The following is a 22,870-nucleotide window of genomic DNA, read 5'->3' on the forward strand; positions in this document are numbered from 1 at the left end:
TTACCGAATTTTCCAGCTAAAGTTTATATTTATAAGTTTGTTGATATTATTATTATTATTACATATAATATTATTATGTATGTATTTAGTTTATACTATTATTTGAAATTCGTCTAACGATAATAAGAGTGTTTTGGTCGCATCGGCGACCAGTTAAAAACAGGTGTGCTCGCCGTAATATTTAGGTCTTCTTAAATCCGTCAAGATTCCAGATTCGCAAAAAAACGGTATATTATTATTAATATATTGACAGAGCGCAGCTGCCGACCGCGTTCCGTTGAAATTTAAAAAAACCAGACGGGCGCGCGTGACATTCCGACCACGGAGAGAAATAATATTAATAACAATAATTATTTTATATTATCATTATCGGCGGAAAGTTTTTAGTTCCGTTCGGTGTCCGCAAACGATCGATTTCATATTACGATGATTCAACCGTATAATATGATTCGCGCGTAGGTATAATGTATACAGTGTGATTCACCGTGTGTTTTTACCCCCATTTTTCCTCTAACAGTGGACTTATTTGAGTTCTGATTTTTGGACTTTTTAAGTATACTTACTTGAGGACCATATATCTTCAATTATTTAGATTTACCTAACTACACTAAGTAGTATAATATAGCATAAACTACTCGTTCGGATTTTCACCACAACAGGGGGAGGTGAGCGATGTGCGAATCACCCTGTATGGTATATAATGTTGTGCGCGCGCATTAATAATATTATAACGTTAATGTTATTATATCGGCGAATAGGAAATCCGTTGGCCGACGATGTAAATTATTGGCAAATGTGACGGATGTGTAGCGCGGAATGCAATATTAACGTGGTCCGGGGAAAGGCGTTTACGATACATAATATAATAATATTATATGGCCGGCGAAAGTATGTCCGGCTTGCCACTGTCGGTATAATGTGTGTGTTGTGTGTGTGTGTGTGTGAGTGTGAGTGTGAGTTATAAGGAAAAACACACACCGGTCCGGCAATGGTAGGCCGGTTTTCTGGGTCAAAGAATGCGGGATAAAGACCTTCGGAGGTCGTTCACTCACACTACGCGCAGACGACGGCGGCAGACCGTACATAATAATAATAATAATAATAATAATAATAATAATAATAATAATAATAATAATATTATAATACATATTATATTCTTTCTCAAAACGCACATAATATTATACTCGCGCGCGTTTAGTATATATTATTATTATTATTATTATTATTATTTTAAGTGTTGTTTTGCGTGCTGGCCAATAGCGTCGTCCACGCTGGTTGTAGTCGTCGTCGTCGTCGTCGTCGTCGTCCTCCTCCTCCTCCTACTCTACTTCGCACCTTCGTAATAATTTTCATTGAAATCGAATTTTCAATACTTACCTACATCCACCACGGACGGTTGACGTCATTTCTAAAATTATGCTTCCGAGTCCCGCCTGACGCAGTCACGAAGTAGGTATCCAAAAAAAATCAATAATATTCAACTCGTTCGATGAAATACATAATATTACACCCGTGGTGATAATAAATTGCTTTTTATAATGCATTGGCTCGTGGTCTTAACACAATACGCATCATTATGATGGTGCGTATGGTCAATGATTGTAAATGGAAACATTCAATTGTTGTTATCACGAGAACTTACCTGCGATATTCACAATCATTTTTTTTTGGAAATATCTATATTTTATATCTACATTACTACTATAGCATATTATGCCATCGATTCGAAAAATAATATTTTCATGCAAACTGCAAACCACCGTGTCGATTAAATATTTTGATCAAACTTCCAGGAGTTTACTATACGTTTCTAAACTGCAAATAAACTTTCTTTCTGCATATTATATATAGATATAGATTATAGGTACTTTCTTGCTCTCTGTCGATCGATACGAAAGATTTGTTTTTCACTGTCGAGAAAATATATCAAATGAGAAAAACTGTTTGTCATTTAGAATTGTATTGCTACGTGCGGTACTTAACGTTTAGCTCAGTACATATTCCGTGCAAAAAAATACGTTATCGACGAAATAACTTAAATAAACTAACGCCAATACGCTCATAACTATTATGGATCATCTGAGTAATTATCGAACTGTATAGGAAAATGATAACATAGGCACTCGATGAAAAAAACAGTGTTTTCAACAGAGTGTATCAATATAATGGTCATTACATTTGTTTTACCTATTCAATAGATCTGAATAATTAGTAGGTACCGTGATATTATTACTATATATACACCACTATTGTTTCCAAGCGTCTCCGAACGTTTACGTCAACGGTACGAAACGTTACAAGTAATAAGTTTTGAATCAGTCATACTCTCGTCGAAATAATATAGTACGGACTCTCAAGACATTTCAGAGACTTGTTGAAATGACATTGAACGTTAAGATCAATCGTTGTTCGCGTGTGTCAGGCACAAATAAAGTGGCCAATGCATTCGAGATTATTGTTTAAAGAAATCGCGCCGTGTCAGCAGAATGAATTAAGTGTACCTACGTATTTTGTTCCGGATGCCATGAAACGTTCTACTACTTTTCTCCCTCTCACTATCTTTCTCTTACTCACTCTCTCTCTCTCTTACTCACTCACTCACTCTCTGTCTCTATCTCTCTCTCTCTCTCTCTCTCTCTCTCTCTCTCTCTCTCTCTCTCACTCTTTCTCTCTCTATCTCTATGTCTCCAATAAACTATGCATTTCGTGCGAACAACAGCTGTTTCTCGAAATCAGATTTATAACTGTTTCCACCGGTAAACGCGCATATTATACAGATAGATACACGCGATACACTATATACGAGTTTGGTATTAAAACGTCGCGTATGTGCATCACGTAGGCGGTATTCTCAAAACACTATAATAAGTAAACTAGTTTATTGCCTTTTTACTCGGTCAGTCGGAATGATTATTGGTTTCCGAGATTTATTATTTAAGGCATTCGTTTCGACCGGAAGCGAGGACATGACGAAATAACGCGTGATGTATATTATTGTTTCTATATTTACCCCGATGACATATCCCACGCGGCGGTGGTCGTTTCACTCGTCCCAGTATAATAATATTTTATGTTTGGTTTCCTACATAAAGTATTATAAAAAAAATAATCGAAAAATGTCACCATTATTATAATATATTTCATGACCTTTTATAGTTGATTTATCGTCGTGTTTTCGGCGTCATTTTATATTTCAATTGCAAAGTAGATCAATAATATTTTGTCACAATATTTGACTTGGCTTCGAAGCCAAAACCTGCAGTCTGTTAGTCTGTTATATTTCGTATAGATTGCAAACGGACCAAAGTACAATCAATAAATAAACACCACATTTATAAGTTAGTGTTTTTTTAAATAAAATAATGTGTTTTTAGAGTTTCTAAAGTTATCGATTTTTCTTGGATGTCCTACACCACAGACAGTTTGATAAATCCGCAGCTGTCATAAAAACAGTTCTCGGACTGTTTTGTCCATTTCGACCATTTTTTTCGCTCATTCGTCTCCTAAGTACCCAATTTGTTTTTGATCACGCCAAACCGACATTAACAATAGTAGGTACCATAACGGCACAACCCAAACATTAATCAAATACATTTTAATGTATCAATTTTTTTTTTGAACTTTAAAACCATAATATTCGGACAGTTCATATTTAATCATTATCATATTATATTTAATAATAATATAATTCATCAGCCTTTAAATAGTTGATATGGACTATTCATATGAAAATATTTTTTTAGTTGTAATAAGGTTTTAATATATTAATTGTGAAAAAAAGGTTTATTCAGAACTTGATTGTAATTTAAAAAAGCATTCAAGTATTTTTAAGCCCATATCTGAACTCAAAATTATATTTTATGTATCGTCATGAAATAAATTGTTGTCATCAAACATAAGTATTAATAAGAAGTGGGCTAACATTATTAAAAATGTTTTGATTGATTGATTAAATAGGTGAACAATAGTATTTATATTTCAGCGAACTGCCGTTAAAAATTGGACAAAAATGCAGTGCATAAACTCACACTTAAAACAAACAAAAAAATTATAGAAGAATATAAGTATAATCCAATTGGTCGTAAATAAAATAACGTAGTTTACCTAGTCCAGTGGCGTATTTAGGAATTTAGATAGGGGGGGGGGATGAAATATATAATAATAGGTACACTCAATAAATACGAATATAATATACATTTTTAAAATCCTCTAACTTGTTGAGTTTAGTGTGGATCAAGGTAAAATAAGAATTAACACAAATTTTATAGTACCTAATAGCATTTATTATAAATTCATACTAACGACAATCCCGTGTTTATAAACAAAAAAAATAGTTAATCCTGTTTTCTATTTTTTTGGATGCTCAGTTCATCGACAAGCTTATCTGGCATGATTATTGTATTGACCGGTGACATGCGAATAAAGCCAACACATTAAGACGACGCTACACCCGTATGTGTTGTCTCCGTCTTACACAATCACGACATAACAAATTGTCGTTCACTATTCTCAATAGTGTGCTGTTGGTTTTGATGGCGATAGGGTGAAATGACCTATTATCAAACTTTTAGTTAAGAACATAATCTGGGTTTAAGCGTGGGCGATTTTTTAATATTTTATTTTTCAAGCGAGATATGAGAATTTTTAATTTTTGATACTTCACATACCCTTATTTTTCTCGAAAATGAAATCCTTTTGATAATAGGTTGATTCACTCTAGTATCAAAACTAACAGCTCACTATTAAGAATAGTGAACGACAATTTCCTATGTCGTGTGTGTGTAAGACAGAAACAACACACGCGGGTGTAGCGTCCTCTTATAAGGGTCCGTATTACAATAGTTAAACTAATGTTAAACCGCGGAATTCGACTGGTAAAATTTAAACTATGATTGTAAAACGGGCCCTAAGTGTCTAAGTCGGTTATAATAAACAAAGTATATAATAATTACTATTTAATTTATAATTATTATTCAATATTAGATAGGAAAATTGATAAAATATTTACTTCTGTCATACTATTTATTAGATAAGACTTAATACTTAATAAAAACTTGAAAAACTTCGTTCAGGTGTAGGTATAGCAGTTGATACAGGCAAAGTACAAAATATTTTCAAGAGTTCATGAATATTTGGATAAACCTCTTTATCACAAACATCTAAAGCATGTAACCCAGAGGTGAATACAATGTTTTCAGTCACTAAAAATAAACCCATGCCCTATGGTAAATCTACAGTCCTCATGGTAATTTTGTTTTATTTACCGACTATTTATCGGGTTTATTATAAACACTCATGCATGAAAAATAATTCGCAGAGAGTTCAAAAATATAGTATACCATAACACCATAAAGATATATGTTTTTATTTTCCGATATTTATGCCACGAACGACTAGTGGCGTATAGTACCTATATCAAAGCGGACAAATTACCACGGCTAGAACATTTAGAAAACAGATATAGGTACCCACTTAAAACTTAAAAGTAGTATCATATTGAGAAATACAGAAAATAAGTAAACTTAATTTTACAAAAAAAAATCTATCCCCCATATCCCCCATATCCCCCATACCCCCCCCCTTAAATACGCCACTGACCTAGTCTATTAGCCTCAGATCACGAGAGTTTTAGGGTAAGACGGTAAGGTCAAATCGGAAACATATTTCAAATGGAGTTGTATTCATTTATTTCCATTCGTGTTACATATTTCTATAAATATAGTATATAGGTGTAATATAAATATAATTGTGTGTGACACGCGTCTAAGACGCTTACAAAGTATAATATTATTAACCATTCAAAGACGTTTGAGCTTTAAATTTACAAAAAAAAAAAAAAAAGAATAAAAAAAAAATCATAATATGTGAGACATAATATTTTTATACAACAAATAGGTATTATAATGCAATACTATTATAGTTGCCTGCACTCTAAACGTTACAAAATATGTTTGGTCATTGAATACACAAAACGTGATAAAATTTAAGGCAAAATTAACACGATCATTAATATTATATAAATATACAATGAAATTATTGTGTGTATTATAAATTACAATAACATTATTAAAGTGTGTACTTAGAGCAGTGTATATTTTGATTACGAATTACTGTGTTGTTATCATTTTCAGTGAGAGTGCTAAAAAAATAAAATCTGAAACAAAAAAAACAAATGAATATTATTGAAAATAGTAAAATGTGTGCACGTATTAAATGTCATCAGCTGGGTTAATATAATATTGTGATCATTATATAGTTTGAATTAAATCTGAAAATGAGAATTAAGCACTTTTCGTCCTTTACCAACTAATTTTTCCTTTAATCTTATATTTTTCATTCTATCCGAGTGAGCAATAAAATAGCTCAAAACGTAATATTAATCATATATTTATATTTTATATCGAGTTTCAAAAATGTACTTTTGTCTAATTACCTATTGGTAACATCACAGTGTAAGAGTAGGTCTAAGAAAAAACAAACAGTGAAAACTGAACAGACGTAAGCAAATAATCAAATTTAAATAAAAGTTATGTAAGTAATAACTCATTTGAAAATAATATTTACATATTGATATATTATATGTTATTTGGATTAACACAAACCAATAAGCGCCACTTAAAATATTTTTTAAAATAATATAATTATATATTTAAATAATTGACTTGTAACAAAGTTAATTACTGCATGCATAATTTATATGTAAACAATATGACAAGTGTGCACTGTGGAAAAATGTACAATAATATATTTTTGTGTACCCATATTATGTGTTTATATTGTTAAAATGTTGACCACAGGTAAACGTATTATTGAATGATTATTGTAAACATAATACCTTTGATAATATTATGTGAATGTTTTTTCTCATTTTTCTTGTTTTTTGGTCTCAATACTTGGTGCTTTGGATAACGTTTTGTCTGATGATTTTTGCCGTTCTACTTTGCCTTTAAAAATATAAATATAAAAACAGATTTTTATTATTTTTAATAAACTGTCGAGAATCGTATATCTATTTTGGTTGATATTTGCGTGTATTTTTTTTTTGCACAATCTGTTCAAAAATAGAACAATAAGTGAATGTGGTGTATGAGAAAACATTAATGATATGGTTCACATACTGAAGTAATCGCTTGTTGGAGGAACTTCGACTTAAAAATTTAGCCTATAATTTATTCATAATAGTATTATTTCTGCGAACAATATTACACAAGACTAAATATTTTATACAAAATTGAATTTGTAGTGTATTTGAAAATCAAAGTCTACATAATTTAGATGAACCTTTGTGCTCACACAATTGTATGATTCATAAATGACACGTTATATTTTATTTATTGAACACGGTAAGTTGTGTATACATTTTAAGCACTTTAATATTTTCATATAGACATAGAGTAATGCACTGTTATATTCGTACGATATATATTTTAAAACATTACAACGTAAAATAAAAACACAATACGTCTGTAAAAGCGTTATTCAACAGTTATCACAGCAATTCGATATACCATTGTTCGAGTAAGGGTGAAAAATATTATGCAATGAAAACAACATTTCTATAATATGATACCGATCACTTAGGTTAACGTCCCGCACAGGTATTTGTTATATACTCGTAATAACAATAATATATTGTATTAATTAATGATGACAGTTTTGTTTTTATTCACATTCAAGAAATAATAGTCGTCCGATTTATGGTTTCCATCTGAACATAAATTTAGACGAATAAAATATTCAATAATGGTTTAAATTTTGACTCGACAATCGATGACGCATTTGACTAGCTCTCACATACCGTCTAACTGTGCAAAATCGTTCATAAAAACAATGCAATTTACTGAAAATGCACGTTATTAGTGAATCATAACTCATAAGCAATTTTCAATACAAAAATTACGCAAAATGTTGACAAATAAACTGTGATGGATAAAATAATAGAATAATGTACTCTAACAATAAATAGAAGGTATAATAGAGGTACCCACCTAATATAATAATTATAAAGCGTTGGAGAGTTGACTGAACACGGGTATTGTATTGTTATTCATAATCATTTTGTTATACTCGTGTTTATTTATCATTATTATGTACTTAATACACTAAAACGCATCTTTGAATATGCAAAAAGTTATAAATCAATACATTTATTTTTATCAATCATCAGCACCTTAGTTTATATTATATTAATATAATAATAGGTATACTGGACAGATAATCTATGATTTCCCTACACAATGTAAAAAAAAATATTGACCAAGTATAAATAAAAAACTAAATAAAGTTCCTAAAAAATAGTAAAATGTGTAATGTCAAATATTATAATAAGAAAGATTTTAAAAGTGTATCATAATATATTAATATTTGCATTGGATTGATTAAAATATTTTTAACTGTTATTGTCTTATTAAACCCTGGAATAGAAAAGATAAATGAAGGTTAAAGCATTTCTTTAAAAACATATATTTTAGAAAATGTTATCTATTAATTATTATATTATACAATAATACATAATTACAATATTACATAATATTCTAAATTATATAACAATATAATAAATGCCCATAATTTATTCTAATGCTTGCAATCATTTTAGTACATTATTTTTAATTAAACTATTGAGTTATTATTATTATTTTTTATTGATTCTCCAAAATACATAATATTAAACATTATAATTAGTATTTGTCAATTAATAAGTAGTATTCATTATAGGTATCGCTATAAATATTACAATATTTCTTTAATTCTGTATAATGCGTTTTTTGATAAATCTACTCATTACAATTTATTTTGTTAAACTTCAAACAGTGACTAGTTTTGTTTGGAAATTATTTAAAACATATGGCATTGTGGTTTTGTAAATTTTTTTTAACTTGCAAGATAAACAGATTTATGTAGGTAACAATTTACACAATTTTTAAAAACATTTTTCCATTTATTTGTTTATAGAATAAAAACTACGTAAGTAACAAATAATTATAATCTGAATTTCTAAACGTATATGAATGTCACATTCTTTGCACCCTGAAAATATCAGCAAACATGAATGTAAACACTACACACACACACACACACACACACACACACACACACACACACAATTCTGAATTCCACGAATTGCTCATGTTACCTTGACCCGACATTAAGAAATTTCTTCACCTACATTATCATTTACTACGCATCACCAAAATAAATATGTTAAACACATTACTGGATTGTAAACTCCACAGTTTTGCAATATTTATATAAAATAAATCCCACTTTGGTTTCAAAATAAAATAAGATCAAATAGGTACCTAGGTAATTATTATCACGCATGGCAATTAAAATATTATGTAGCATAGGTTAAAATATGTTCTGATTTAACGACATTTACAGATTTTACAACTTTACAGTAATTATTATGAGTAAGAACATAATCATTATTGAACAAACTTAACTTTACTCCTTTTCACCCAGTTTATTGGTCTTCAATTATTGATAATATTATATTATTGTTCATAACTGCCATTATATTTTAAGTTTTTATCATATTATTTAAGATAAATTGAACAAGTAGTTTAAGTAGGTATTTCACGTTTTCTCACACTTTTTAAAATACATGTACACATTAAGACCACCGTAGTATTGTGATAGTTAAACATTTAAAATATATTAAATTGCTTGGCGCATAAATTATTATAATAATATTTCATAATGGTTATTATTTTTTTCGAAACAAGGATTTGGTACATATGGACATTATGTTTAAATGAGATACACAACACTTCAGATATAGAAAGTGTGTTAAATTGCTTATAGTTTGATAATAAATATGTATGGCCTATGTCTTACGACGCATTAGGTCGCTTATATGCTAACATTATTGTCCGAATGACCTTTTAAACGCATAAAATATGGTTTTGAGTACGAGTCGCTGGGACGTCATGACTTTTAGCATCAAGATGGGACAGACAAATATTAACGATATCATAATATTATAATCACTATCGCACAATGTGTGAAATCTTTTAACATAATAATATTATCTTTCGTAAGCAAAAAACAACTATTTGTACCCACGTGTAATTTTGTATTATTTTCCAAAGCAAACACGACAATCTATGATTTTCGTGTCGAGACGTTTTTGTGGTCTTCAACCGTTCGACTATAGATACGTCATAATATCGCATAACATAATATTATAAGCATCTACCTAACATCAAAACGGAGGGTGAGTGCATATTATTATAACACGTTATTGTGATATGTGAACGGGAACGACAAACTTTCACGGTTAACGACTGCATATGAAATCGCAACGAAAGCGGAATGATAGTTAATAATATTATGTATACACGAACCGTACGTTAACTATATACGTATTATATTGTAATAAAATGTAGAATCACGAGGCGATCTCCGGTGAGGGAGTGAGAGCGAAAAAAAAAAATCGGCTAGTTGCAGAGCGTATAATATTGGATTTTAGTGCCCATATAATTGATCAAATATAATAATAATACTTTATAACGACCACCGTCGTCGAATTTGTCGTCGTCGCCGTCGTGTGTGTGCGGTCATGTCCACTTATAATTATAGAGGAACCCTGCAATTCCGCCGAGACGCGTAGTAAATAATAATATTATTATTATTATTATTATTATCATCGTCTTATCATCATAACAATTTATAATATATAATAATATTATAATATTATACCATAGAGTATTATTCTATTTATTATACACTCACTGTTATGTTTTTTCGCCATGTGCCTGGCCTTGGCCCTCTCCACTTCCTGCATGGCGACGTTCGGGAAGGTGCCTGCGGACAAACATAATATAACGTCGACGATAGATGCAGCGAGTACAATAATACAGTATAATAATGATATCAAAATATTATATAACAGGTATTTTATGCGATTATAGAGCGTGTGACTGTGGGGGTGGATTTCTCAAGAATGAGGATACGGCGCCGACAAAACGAATCCGTTACGGAGTAGGTGACAGGGTGGGTGGTGTTGGGAGATACGATTCAACAGTGTCGGTCAAACGGGTAGGGGGGGGATAGCTGATCCCCATGACATTTTTCAATGTTTAAGATCTGATAACCATAAATTATATTTTTAATAGGTAATCAAATAGTGAATGTTAAAAAATCAGCCATATCAACCCCCACCACCATGATAAGATCTTTTGACCGCCACTGCGATCCAATCAAAGGGGGAAAGAGGCATCGGTGAGCTAGGTAAGTATCTGTCATGTGTAGTATCAATGGGTATTATAATATGGCATCGTAATGTTTCGACCGCGCGGTGTATAATATACCTCTCTTGCCGCCCAGCGCAGACGGTCCGTAGTTATGTCTCCCGGTGGGAGACGACGAGCTCAGCCAACAGTAAATGGTGATGGCCTTCGTAGTACAGGTGGGGTGTTTAAACGTCCGCCACTTTCGGCGGATGAAACGGACGCGGAACTCAAATGTCGTGACAAAGGCCTACCACGGCGAGTCATCGGCAACGGCGGCGACGGACGGTCGCATCTCGCAAGGTCTCGGAGTCGCACTGACCGCCGCCGACGTCCGGGGAAGGAGCTGTCGATATGCGCGCGAAACGGCCGTCGGGCGCAAGCGCCACCACCGCCCGCGCCGCCCCCGCGAACGCGACCTCCGGACGGCGGACGACGCCTTCGCCGTGTGTGCGTCTCGCCCGCGTTTGTTATATTATGTTGTTGTCGTAAGGAAGAAGGTTTTTATTATTATTTTTCTTTCTTTTTTTTTTCCACTCGACCCCTCGAAATTTATGCGCATAATGTAATATAATAATATTGTTATTATACGATTTCACCGTCAGACTATTTTTCAAACAGACATATTACACTAGAATATAATATATTATATATAAGTGTATATTATTATATACGCGTATGACACGCTGCGCCACGAGCAAATGTGCCGTTATGGTTTTGTTTAATTTAGTTTGGTCCGTTTCCGGGGATCCTCACTCCCACGGCCGATAAAAACAATATTATTATCATCATTTACCCAACGAGTATGATATGTACGACATTGACTCCATCATTTACTGATATATCATTTTTGTCGTTATTGTAAGTACCGAATGGTCTCACAAATCGAGTTGTTTTTTTTTTTTTATTTCTTTCGTTGATTTCCTTTTCCCGGAACAAATCATTCTTTGTCTCGTTACTGCACCTCACTGCCGTCGTCAAACTCTGATGTTATAATATTTTCCGATTAATTATTATTTTATTTTTTATTTTTTTACATCTTTATTGTATTTAAATAATTAAGTCACTATCTGTTTACAAAAAGTGGCATCATCGCAACGCATACAATAGAGATGACAGAGGAAAACAAATACCGTCGTTGAGGATCCCCTTAAATATATCTCTCTTATCATTTGTATACGTTTAATGCTTTCAAATACTTTTGTGTTTGAGTGTATTTATATACTTAATAGCTTTCAAAGAGGCTACTGAAAATCACCCTTCTGCAGAGTAAATTTCACTAAACTTCAAGTCTTAGAATCGAGTATTGTTGTACTTCTTAAGTACCTGACAATGCTTGTTTATAGTAGAATGTATCTACCAAGAGGGGTGAAAACTGTATGTTATTTAAGTGCTATCTAGTTCAAGGAATAATAAATACTTCCTAGATAGTCATGTGATATAAATTTTGTTTCAACAACAATATTAAATACATCATATCAATAAAATACAATTTTCTTTTGTAATTTTTAGTAATATATTGGTACAAAACTGTATAAGTAGTCGTGTATCATCAGATAATATAATATTATCAATAAACCATTGCCAACTAATATAAGTACCTAATAACAATGCAACGAGTAAAAGTGTTTGCAAAATATTTATTTCTAGTTCGATGATTCCATAATAAACACTATGAGTCATCAAACTATTGCATATTGAGTTTTATACAAAGTCAATGAAATTGGGTCAAACTTACTTCTCATATATAATATTATATTTTAACAGTTTTGGGTATCTTTCTACAACTTGAATGTTTAACTTAACATTGTGCAGATAAAACTTTAATTATATGAATACAATTTATTTATTTAACAAATAAATTCAATACCTCACAAAAAGTTTCCGACACTCGCCATGGCTGCAGTGTTACCAGCTAACCAAGTAAAATTGTCTTTAGACGAATTATAGTATATATTATGATTCATAATATAATACCGAATGAGTGACGTGGTCCCACGAAATTAACTTAAAGTCGTCTTCAATGAATTATTTTTAAATTAATTTTAATAAATTTAACTACCTACTGATTTTTATTGTTAGGTTAGGTTAGGAATTTTGCGAATATTTTTTTAATACGATAGGTAATAATATGTTCTGCGTTAATTCCAAATATGACGAATTTGAAAAAGACTTAGGCTAACGTAAATGTTTGCAAATATTGGATTTCGTTAAGCCAAAATAACGAATCAGTATTATTATTGATAACTATTGGTACAAGAATTTCGAACATGTGTAAATATTTAATTGGTTCGTCACACGAATAGCAAAGTAATTCTGAAATTTAAACGTGTAACAATACCTACGAATGTTCTTTAGCTTTACAATATATTTTATTGGAGTGTGTTAGACGTTCCGATCGTTGCACGTACTTAACGAATTTTGGACTGTACTTCTTACTATACTAAGAACTGGGAGACTATATATTAAACAATTAAACTTCAACGTTTTGAACTATCGGGTAAGCAGCACCGCGTATATCTTGGATATATTGACGAGTAGATCCGAAATCCAACAGGTCGCGTACGATTTGACAGCTGCAGTCCGCGGAAAACAAGTTTCTAAAGTAAAGTCAAACAGGAATTTGAATAAGTTATGTGGCGGTATTGTCGTTTCCGTAGATTAAATAAATCAGGATAATGGACGTGACAAGTGACAACACTGATAGGTGATATGTTTATGGACGCGAGGAATGACACTTTAGGTGAAGATAAACCAGAAATTTATAAAATTTGTCCATTAAAATGTTTTTGTATTTTATGGAAACCTGATATTTTCTAGAGCTACGTATACAGTAATCCGATAGGTTGCAAGGCAATAAAATGTTGGTTAAATATTTTCTCTAAATTAATACATTTTAGCAGTAAACATGTTTAATATTATGTTTGTATAAAATATCTATATCAACATATTTTTGGATTAATTTCATTCTTAGTATTTATATTATGTTTATAATACTATGATAAAAATGTATTCAAAAATATTGTTAATCATAATACATTTTTCACAACTTTTTCCAACTTTTTTTAATTTGTATAAACAATTATTTCAACAATTGGTAAGAAATAGTAACGTGTTTTAAATATTATAAAAAAAAAATTACAATATAATATATTATGCCTAATATGTCTATATAAAAATCTATAAGAATTTTGTATCTGTAAAATTTAATTATAGCTTATTGTCAACCTAAACTATATTTAATTTATAGGTACATATCAAATAATTTAGGCATTACTCATTATGAATAGTTTATTTTTAATGAAAAGTGATAAGCAATAATTTTTCCATTAAATTACATTGTTTATACAACAATAAATTATATAATATGTTCTGTGGCTATAGACGGATTGTTTAAATACTTTTGATAGAAGTCAAATTCGTACAATAGTTCATTGTGCAAGGCAATCCATACATTTAGATTATTTATGAATATTTGTGTTGGTATAGTTTTTTTATTTACCAAAAGTTTTACTTTTTGGACTTAACCCCTTTCATAAATCATTGAATCTTATTTTATGTAACGTTATATTATATTGTTTCCGTAACAGTTATATTGTGACACACTTTTTGTGAACTACACTTAAATGTTTGTTTTAAATATATATTATTATGCTCCTAATGAGGAATATTGTGAGATCTTTTATAAGATTATATTTTATAAACATTTTTATTATTCTTTTATAACTCATCCACAATAGTTAAATACAATACATTTAGTGCAGATTGTAAAATATCTATACGAATATTCGATGTCTGTTGATATAAAACAAGCGGAAGTATAGAAATATATTTTCTGAAAATCAAAAAATAACCAAAAGACTTTGAAAAAAATGGGACACCGGAATGTGAAAAGTTACAATATCATGCAATCACTATTTATTAGAAGAAGGAATTCTCTATTGATAAGTGACTAGTAAGTGACTTTAAAAAACTTTTACTGTATATACCTACTACTTACATAAAAAATATAAACCTTACCTACTATATTGAAAGTCAAAACAATAAGTACACAATAATATTGTAATATTGTGCCAGTTAAAAACTTGAAACATATTTACTTAATGTGAAACGTTAGGTTGGTATTGTTGGATTAAATACATATTATATAAGTAAAGCTGCATACAAAATTAAAATAAGTTAAAATAATTATACAATAAGATAAGTCATTAAAAACACAAAACGTACCTACTGGCTAATTTAACCAAAAATACCGATAGTACGTTATTTGGTTAAATGTATAATTAATTATTCAGCTCATAGATTATAATATGCATAATATTGCAGTCACAACGATAATTACCTATATTATTATTACATTAGAGATGAGGAAAAAATTTAATTAAGATAATTATTGAAATTATTTAATGGTCTATATAGTTGAAAATGGGTTTTTATGATTATCGAATTAATTGATTTGGGAACTCGACGACTGAAAAAAAAAACATTGCATTTAAATTAATACAATATAATATTTTTCGTTAAAATATTTAATAAAATATTATATGACATATGTGTTTCATTACGTATTATTAATTGCGCAGTATATTTACTAATTAGCACTAGTACTACACTTACCTACCTACAATACTGCACAATAAATAGATAGTGATTTGTGTTTGCTCGGGAATCTGGATCGTTAACCTATCTATCCGACTCTGTAACCATTTTTGTCAATCCAATAGAGTATGGAAAATATACAATAGGTAGTAATTACGCCATTAGAATAGTATAATGCCTATACCTACGTATTGTTTAATGCACGATTTTCATTGCTCAATAATTATAGATTTTAATAATAATGTCCTCTGAACATTAGTGATTATACAATAATATGAATTCGTAAGTCATAATAATATTATGGTTTATTCATTTCCAAAATACTTTTATTTAAATACCGTATAGTTTTAGTAAGACATAATACTTCATTGGTTTTCCTCAATTGTTTCGAGATTATGATATTAAAACGTGCGTTGAAATTATTTGTTTAATTTCATAATTTTATAATGATCATAATATGCGGGACGGAATCGTAATTACGAAAAACATATTTTGCATTAATCATCAATTAAAAGTATTTAATAATATTTAGATTTAGATAATATTTGTGAAAATTAAGTATTGTTTTTATATTATAAATTTAATTTAAATTACGTTCTATACAAACAATTTTACACTGGCCAGTTAAGTTGTTCAGATATGCGCGATGAGCAGGTAATAATGACGTGTTTCAAGAACGGTTCCAAGCCTATTATAATAGTAAACGATGTAAAGATTAAAAAATTTTTAGCTCATTATAAGTTAACAGAAATTGTTAAAAATACTGATAGACTGTTAAATTTATTGAATGATTTCCCTCGTTGGAGAGAAAAAAATGAATACAAATCGCAATCAAGTCTTTTTTTTAACATGGTATTCAATTAGGCACTATCAATGGCATATTTTTTATATGATCATTCTGTCGTTAGATTCTTAAATAAACATTAAAACAAAAATCAATACCCGTTCCATGAACTAGATATTTAAAAAATATATATATAGTAATAACTTATAATCAATTTCATAATAATAATATTATGTTATGCTGAGGAAAACGTGAACAGATTTCTCACAGTAACACAAACACACTTGATGGCTGATATTCGACTATCATAATATAAATAATAAATGTAATACGAGACCATATAAGATAAAATTCGATTTCATACAGTTATTGCAAATATTCCTATGTTCAGTACATTAATAATAATTATTATAATTATTTTTTCCTTAAAATTAAAAATTTATAAATCGGTTGGTGAGTTCAATTTTAGGTTTTAATTCATCGTGTGCGCTCTAAATTATGTTTTTTTTTTTTATTAACCATTTTACATAATGTTGTAAATATTCTAAAAACATATTATTATTCGATACATATAGTAAAAACGTTATAATTATTCACAATCAACAAGCCACCTATATATATATAATCGTTGCATAGTAGGTATTATAATTTTTTATTTATTTATCTTTCCTCAAAAAACGTCATAATATACCTACTTCGGTATCTATATAACTTGTTCATCTCAATGAGTGTATTATTAAAAATTATTAGTGTTGTAAAATATTTACTGTTGAGTAGTTGTCGAATACAATAATAGTTAATAAACAATAGTTAATAGTTACTATTGTAGCGAGTTTTGTCGAATTTCAAGAACCAAGAGTTTCAAACAAATATAATATCATACAATTTTATATCTTACAATTTTTTCCCTCCATTTTGAAATGTTCTAAATTTAAATATCAATATCATAATACATATTAAACTGCTATCAGGCACCTACCAATGGTGGCGATGATGCTATATATGCAAATATTCTATATTAGTTTGCTAATGTTTTTCACGATCAAATATTAGTATTTTCCCTTCTAAATAAAATGCGTATATACATGTTCAATACAAATAATACGTCATTCCCAATACTTTGCGCAATAATTTATTCACATTTGCGAGAAATTCGTTATATTTTACATTTAATATCAAAAACGGTGTTCGTCGTAGCATAAAATTTGATTGAAAACGTTTTTTTTACAGCGTTACAGGTACGTCACAATATTAATGCCATAATAGAGAATCGACGAAACAACTAGGTAGGTGGGTATAATAATATTATTATCCTGCGGTCAGTCGAGTTTTATAATAAGCGAATATATTCGTATTGGTGTATACTAAGTGCAGCAGTACAGCTGATACGAGCTGTGGCGCAATATAGACTTTTGACCGAACGTTGTACGGTATTTGCGAGTTCGATCGACCGAGAAATTAATGCAAAACTACGCTAAACGTAGGTATGTATAGGTATATAGGTATATGGTATCGATGTACCATCATGCCGGTTAACTAGCCAGCTGCGCGTGCGGTGCGACGCGGTGCGCGGATAACGTACGAGACAATTATTATTATAATACATAAATTCTAAGAAACTAATCGTATGGTCATTGATCGTTTCCACCGGATTTCGAAATGTGCAGTAAGACACGTCCAGCGGATTTCCAACCGACCGGACTACGGCGTCGTAACAGTGTCGGCTAAAATGAAAAGTAATAAAAAAAATACGCGCGCGCACACACACACACACACGCACGCACACACACACACACACACACACACACACACACACACGCACGCACACACACACACACACACACACACACACACACACACACACACCACACACACACAACACACGTGCACAATTCGGTGGTATTCGATAACCGGATATGACGTGGTCGCCATACCGCTGGCTGTACGAGCGACGACGCAGACAAACGCGCGCCACCGCGACCGCGTTCTTTGAAGACTTCCGATCGCTTTCGAGACTCCGGACCAGACGATTATTATTATTAAACTCCGATTTACACCTATTATATAGGTACCACCTCACGGTCAATGTATATAGTGTGTACTGTATATTATACCGGTGCATCGATGGCTGTGGGTTCCAGCGTAGGTATAATATAACGCGTTACCCCATGATACCGCGTTATCGGTTAGAAGCAAAAACAAATACCAGATCTCCAGGGCTAGTGGCTCTGCAGATGACAACAGACGATTCAATTATTAACAACGCATTATGCATGTATTTTTATAATCAACCGTTTTGTCGATCTCGTGATCTCCGGCAACAGACAGTATACCTACGTAACATACGTCGGAGTTAATTTCAGTGAAACAAAAATAATGTGTTAACAACAAATTAAATAACATTCGCGAATGCCATGCACTCGAAAATACCACCGACGTTCATACCTAATTTGTAATGACATTTCAATTTCCATACCTAATAGGTATGTCTTGTATATTATATTATTATCGCATTCATTATATTTCACTGGCGACCTATTTGCATACGAGTCAGATGGAATAATATGTCCAGCTATAATTTACACTATGGATGTTCTGGCAAAATTATTACATTTTTTGACCTGTTTTACTAAAAATAAGTGTGATATCGAATTCCTCAGATACTTAGTCGTATAACTGTCGTATTGAAATATTTATGATTCGTTGAATAAAAATAAAAATAATATTTAACACTGTCCATAGTTTAATCAATTTTACATTAATTGATTCATTATTCATACTACCTAATATAAATAATTATTAGTGATTTATCATTTTGTAAAACAATCGGTAAGTATAATTAAAGTTACATACACATATTATGCATTTTTGATGATTATAAATTAAATCATTTATCATATTATTGAATTATTTTAATGTTTATGAATTCTTGTTTAATTTTTTTTTTTTAATTTCATGGTAAACTAATATAGTAAAACTGATTTTTATTATTTTGGTACTTCGAAATTGTATGTTTATATTACCGGTTTCAGCTCATATTGGGGAATGTGAAAATTTTAATTCAAATAAATATAAAATGTATTCGTTAATTAGATCTACCAGCTATTATACCTTTATAATATTTTTAAAGTAATATAATACATTTTCAATCATCAAATCTTTCTACGTATAAGAGTCTTAAGTTACATCGAAGAATGCACAATTTGGAATACCTACTACGTTTTGTTGAGTTTACAAGTTTAAGTATAATATATAAAAAAATAGGCATAATTAAACTGATAATTAATTATTTCATTGTCATTTTATGGAATGTAATGACAATAATAATTTATTAATAGTTATTTACTTATTATTATAACGTTTTATAATATCGGTTTCACATGATCACACAGAATTTCTTAAAATATTAAAGAACTTCCGTAATAATATAATAATTTTGTCTAGATTCTAAACGAAAAGATTTGGCCAAATATTATTTTTGATGCAACATTTGCAAGACTTTTGTATAAAAATATAAAAATAACAATAATTGATAAATTGCCAAGATTGATAGCTGTATAAACCAGACAATCATTTTTTTTCTTGGATTTAATGATTATTTAAATAGCCATTAGTTTTATGATAGAACACAACGTTGAAGCATGGAAATTGTTGTAACCTGTTTACGTTTCATAAATCAATTATCAGTACACCCATGTTGGAAACTTTAGGTTTGTTCAAGACTTCTGGTATTGTTAGTATTTATTCAGGAATAATATTAAATAATTTATACTAGAATACAAGATTTTCATCTATCTAGTATAATATCATATATAAATTGAACGTAATATTTCCATTTGAAACGCAGCCAATTTATTACAATAAATCATAATTACAAGTTTCAACCAATTCACTGATTAATTACGCTATCGGCACCACAACAAAAGTAAACTTGTACATGGTTATTTCTATCAAATTAATTATTCAGTAGTAAATAACACAAATGTTTCAAACGCTATAAATATTGTTCTATTCACCATTGGCCATGGCCATATAGATACGAAAATATTTTGATACTAACGGATCCATTAATAATTCCCGGTACATAAATTAATCAAAATTTACTAACACTGTTTACTCTTAAAACAAAAGAGAAATTTTGTATCTTGTACCGATTATGTCATAATAAATATTAACGCTCTTTCTTTAAAATATTATCTATATAAATAATTTCAAATATATACGTTACACACTTATTGTAATAGTTTGGAGTATATTAAATTCGACTGAATTAAAAAAAACCAAAAGGTTTATTGTGTTTTTATATAATTGGCTAAAATAATATGTATTATAAAATTTTATGCTATGTAATAAATCGGTACTGGGGGTGTGTAAACTAAAAGTTGTATTAATGATTTCATTTCCCAGTAAGTTTAACAAATCAATAGGTAGAAATAATATTTTGATGAAATTGTTAACGATAATTCAATGATAAAAAAAACGAAATGACATCTTGGGCCGTGCAATAAGCTAAGTAACCATGTTACTGTCAATTATTTTTTCAAGTCGCTAATCGTCCCCCAATTTAATGATTATGTCTCACTAAAAATAAGTGTCTTCTTACATTTCTTTTTAAAAATAATAAAAATATAAAATGTTCGTTTGATTTCTATTTTTAATTTATGGCCAAAATTACAAGCTTACATAATGTTATTATAATATTATTATATATACTACGTACGCGTAGGTGCAACTAAGTATGTAAAAACATGAATGGAAGATACGCCATTCATACGATCCTATATCAACCTTAAGCGTACCCTACCGTTGTAGTTGGTTTAGCCCACTCGATATTGAGGTCCGTTCACGCAGAAAAAGAAAATTCGAAATGTAGCCTATATAGTTTAGGTACGTATAACACTCAAAACGTGTATACGTAAAAAAATGTCTACCAAACAAAGGTGTGTAAAAATAATTCAACACGCTGTAATGACGTATAATATGATAGCAAATATCACTTGTTACAGTGGAAGATCCAGGGGGGAGGAATTTTCCCCTCTTCTCAAACTCCGTAGTTGAGGGGTTCGTACTTGGGGTTCATAGTATGGTATTTTATTTGACTATATTTACCTGTATATAGTATAAACAGAGTTATTAGTATTATTACTATGCACTTATTAAGATTAGATAATGAAGTTATTCAATTTTGATATCGTTTTATTTAACACCTATCAGTACCCATCTATATATTAATATGATAAGTATTATTTTAATTATGTACTAATAATTGTAGTGCTGGTGTTATTTAAATGATGTATTGCACTTTTTACCCCCCTCTTCCCCCACCAAAAATAAAAAAAAAAAGATAAAAAAATTTAGCTCCTGATCTGTGATATAAGTAGGTATACAAGTAGCATAATAACAACAACAATAACAATATAACAATATAATATTATGTCCTCCAGTCGTACCTATCATCATTGATTATACATAGTATAATGTGTACTATGTATAATCAATGCTATCATCTATATTCATTCGTCGCCAAATATGACGCGGCATCCTGCAGCAAATCGCATCGAAACCGTGCGTTTAATCCCCTGCCTCCCCCCCCCCCCCCGCTCAATACGGACGCGAAGAGGCGTCTTCCTCGATCTGCACACCGTAGTCGCATTGTCTTACGGACAATTTACCGGTATTTCCGGTACGCGCGCGGTCGTTTGCACGCCGTTTTCGGATACGGCCGACATCGCGCGCACACTCAGAATACCGGTTGCTCGCGGTTTCCCTGCGGTATATCCGGCTGGGTACGGATAAGATGCGATAGACGGATAGATATAGTGCCTATGTAGTTATATGTACAGTCCGCGACGCGTTTGAGTAGTTAACGTTACGGTGCACCGGAGTTAAGCAGTAGTAGTATTATAGTAGTGGTTGTTGCAGCAGTAGTAGTGGTCGCTGTAGTATTTAGTTAAGTAGTATATAGTCGTTGTAGTAGTGGCAATATAATAATATAATATATTAGTAGTAGTAGTAGTAGTAGTAGTAGTAGTAGTAGTAGTAGAAACGGACTATAAACGGACAACCGGACCGACCAGGAATCGCGTACCTACAGCGTGTGTGTGTGTGCGGGCCTGTGTGAGAGTCGTAAGCGAGCGAGTGTGTGTGAGTGAGCGTGTGTGCGTGAGCTGTTCAATGAATGGATGCGAGTTCAGTACGCGTATGGACACTGGGCACGCGCACACGACATTACGCGCCGAACCGCTCGACCGGCGTA

General features: G+C 30.9%; 1 long non-coding RNA gene across 1 annotated transcript; it reads right to left on the reverse strand.

Annotated features, from left to right (window-relative positions):
* Positions 1 to 5,663: 5,663 nt before the first annotated feature.
* On the reverse strand, positions 5,664 to 11,569 carry LOC100574757. Its single transcript, XR_119242.3, has 4 exons — positions 11,313 to 11,569; positions 10,735 to 10,806; positions 6,836 to 6,944; positions 5,664 to 6,154 (listed from the first exon to the last, which is right to left on the reverse strand). It is a non-coding gene; the product is annotated as an uncharacterized LOC100574757 (long non-coding RNA).
* Positions 11,570 to 22,870: the final 11,301 nt, after the last annotated feature.

Source organism: Acyrthosiphon pisum, chromosome A1, assembly GCF_005508785.2.
Source record: "Acyrthosiphon pisum isolate AL4f chromosome A1, pea_aphid_22Mar2018_4r6ur, whole genome shotgun sequence".
NCBI lineage: Eukaryota > Metazoa > Arthropoda > Insecta > Hemiptera > Aphididae > Acyrthosiphon > Acyrthosiphon pisum.